The sequence below is a fragment of the Eschscholzia californica genome, unplaced genomic scaffold (assembly GCF_041429995.1).
Source record: "Eschscholzia californica isolate CP2 unplaced genomic scaffold, dmEscCali1.0.p SCAF_2, whole genome shotgun sequence".
NCBI lineage: Eukaryota > Viridiplantae > Streptophyta > Magnoliopsida > Ranunculales > Papaveraceae > Eschscholzia > Eschscholzia californica.
The window spans coordinates 40,510,383-40,513,863 of NW_028238309.1; the positions used below are offsets into that span (position 1 = coordinate 40,510,383).

The 3,481-nt window shown below is 34.5% G+C and overlaps 1 long non-coding RNA gene across 1 annotated transcript; it reads left to right on the top strand.

Moving 5' to 3' along the window:
• Positions 1–1,813: 1,813 nt before the first annotated feature.
• On the top strand, positions 1,814–2,973 carry LOC147557913 (uncharacterized). The gene is made up of 2 exons (XR_015234216.1): positions 1,814–1,922; positions 2,664–2,973. It is a non-coding gene; the product is annotated as an uncharacterized LOC147557913 (long non-coding RNA).
• The last annotated feature ends 508 nt before the right edge of the window (positions 2,974–3,481 follow it).

Consider the following 3,481-nt stretch of genomic DNA (forward strand, 5'->3'; position numbering starts at 1 on the left):
AATTAAGATCTTATAACATGAAACCCTAATTTGATTTTGCAGCAAATCTTTTCAGTTTCAGAGTTTATATAACAAGGTTGTTACCAGTTTTGTTGTTTTCTTGCTATTCTTCTTCTTCTTCTTCAATATTAAGCATTTAAGGGTTTATGACATAAAATCCTAATTCGATTTGGATGCAAATTTGGTTGTATGAGGGCTTATGAACTCGTCAAGTCTATGCATGTAGACCGAATGCTAGTGCTTGGGGAGCTTTACTTGGAGCATGTTCCTGACATTCTACTACTGAGTTAGGGGAGATTGTTTCAGGTAGCCGTAGGCTTTCCGAAATTGAGCCTCAAAGTGGGGGAACTTATGTATTGTTGCCGAATATCTACACGGAAGTGGATGGATGGTCTGATGTTAAAAATGTCTGGAGCAAAATGAGGGAGAGATGAATTAGAAAATTACCTGCTTGTAGTTTGGTGATAGATACAAATACTAATTATGGGTCTGTTTCACGATGAGGTTAGAATTTGTTGTTCACGGTTCAATGGTGTACTGAACCATTCATAAAATTTAGGCACCTCAATCTGGTTAGAATTTGTTATGCAGAACTTTCATTACAATCTTGCTAACCATTTATGTACTGGTAGTATTTTCAGCATCAGTGTTTATTTTATCATTATAATTTATTCTTTGGTTCTGAAATGGAATTAGCGTTGGTATGATAGGATTGAACGATCCCCCTGAACTAATTACTAACCACCTGAAAAATGAAAACCTTGTCATGTTAACTAAATAATAATAATAATATTTTTAGTTTCATTATTCCTTATTCTTGAATTCTCTTATTGATTTACTTCAGGGTTTGACGGTGAAAAGACGTATGATGATGTGGTGTGGTTGCTCTCCAACAAAGGGATTAGTGTTACTCTTGGCTACTTTATCTTTAGTGCTACTCGTTTCACTATTGGTGCACACTACTCATTCAAATGCGTTGGGCCTGCACATGCACATCTCATAAAAATATTCGGCAGACGTCACGCTGAAGTCTTTTCGAGTCCACATAACTCAAGAACAAATGGCTCAGGTTTTCTCACTAGTCAGCATTGCATAGTTGATTGCTAATGTGGATATTGGTATTGATCTGCTCCCGTCCTTGCTTCGACCCACTTTGTTGTTCATGTCTATATAGTCTCTAGTTTCACTATTTCCTACTCTAGGTAAATGTTGTGCCTGATTATTAACTACAAAGACTAATCATTGGTTTATTTATACACACTGTCGACCTCCTTTTCATTATATTTGTTTATTGGTATATGTTGCAGCAAACTCAATCTCTTCTTCGGCTTCTCTCGATCAAACTTTTGAATCTCTCATCTCTAAAGTAAGACTACCTCTATTTATTTTTAAAATATTTAAAGGTAAAAAATGCTATTATAATTTTGCCATGTGATTTTGTGATATTTTGAATCGGAGATTGTATTTTGTGATGTGTTATGCCATGACCACAATTAACAATCTGGTGATTTGATTGTACTTTTTCTGTTCGTTTCCTTTCAGGGTTGCAAGTAAATTAATAATCCAACAATTGTATATTTTATCACAACTTAGTCGTTTCTAAATGCCCTCATTTTGTTTTTGATAAATTTGTGATCTTGCAGGAAGACTACTATTAGCTAGATATGATTCTCCGAAGCTACAAGTCACAGACTTATTTTGGTGATGTTAATGCTTCTTTAAGGTTGGTGGTGCATGTTCTCTTTACTTAATGGGAAACTTACTCATCTTTAAGTTTTTGTATTTTGATAATTCTCTACTTGGACTCATGAAGGCTTATATCAGCTGGTCTTGTATGGTCATGTTTTCGCGCTTAATTTGTTGGAACGCTTAATTTGATGGACAACATTCCAAATGTCAAGTTGAGCTAATGGATCTTGTAGGTATGCACATCTGGATAATTAATTGGAGACCACTTCAGTCATAATTAATATTTAACAGCATGTTGTTGCGTCTTATGCTTAATTGAACATGTCTAATAGGGAATCTTATATGGCATATGCTCCAATTCGGTATGAACAAACCCATTTAAAGACCCATCTTGCTAGCTTGAGTGGAGCTATATCTTTGCTTGCCAAAAAAGAATAACAGAAACTATCAAGAAAATACTCTCGTTTTTATATTGTTTGTAAAGGATTATTGTTGTATTTCATTGTTGGATGTATCATCAACACATAACATCTAACTCGTATTAAGACTATTGGCAAGTTAAGTATAATTAAATTTTGTTAGTTGATTTTGTTATACATTCCTTCGTCGTATTAATTTAGATGAACACTAGTCATTGGTTCTCAAAATGGCCTTAAGTAGTTGTGGTTTATTTATGCTTTTAATTGAATACTTATATTGGTTAAAATTGTCCTTGTTCATATAATGATTTTACTCTGATATATTTTACAAGTATTGGTAACACTAAGGGTTGCCTTCTTTTACCTGTCTCGGTTAGATCTCTCACTCCTAGTTTTATTACTACCGTTGATACAATTCTTTAGAGTTAAGAACATTAGTTATTCTGCTACGATTTAACTTCTTCATTGCTTACTCTTTATGAATACTTGTATCTTACTTCATACAAGATTGGACTTCCACTAATTTGAATTCTTGTTCTAAAATTTCTCTTTTAGATTGCTTGCTAGTAACGACACAATATGTCATCGGACGAAAGTGCTTGTGAGTTGTGACAACAAAAGGAAGGAACTTTTCTCGTTTCCTTATGACGCGTTGGAGGTATTTGTAAGGTGGATAATTGAAGACAAGTTGGTCAGATGATAAGAGGAAATTCGGTTTTTTTTTTCGGAATGTCATTGTTGTCGAACAATTTGGCATTGTTATCAGTCATCTGAATAATGTGCGCATGTATTGATGTATGCAAATTTCTTACCAATACGATATGAATTCTATGGGAAATTAATGAAATGATAAATTTGTTTGGATCTTTTCTGGTGAATTAATAGTTTTTTAGCCAGGGATGTATTCTTTTTTTGAAAACAATTAGGTTGTAGAAAATTAGAAAATTCATATTGAACACTTAGGGACAGATGTTGATTGTCCCAAATGGAAAGAAGAATAAATTTTGTCAAACTTTTGGAGACAGTTAGTGACTGTCCCTAATATCTGTTAATATAGGGACAGATAGAAATCGTCCCGAAAACGGTATCGGGGACAGATGCTATCCGTCGCTATAACTGTCCCCAATAACATTTGGGACGCCGCTTTCTGGGAAATCCGTCCCCAATAATTTATTAGGGACGATTTTTCCGTTTTTGGGACGATTTTTGTCCGTCCCTAGTGCCTTTATTTTTTGTGGTGTCACATTATCTTACTCTCAGGTTGTGGAGACACTTGCTTAAGTATGACTGAGTCAGAACCAGAAACAACATGGTTGGTTGACTCAGGTGCTTCGTATCATGTTATTCCATGTAAGGATTTCTTTAACTCTTAC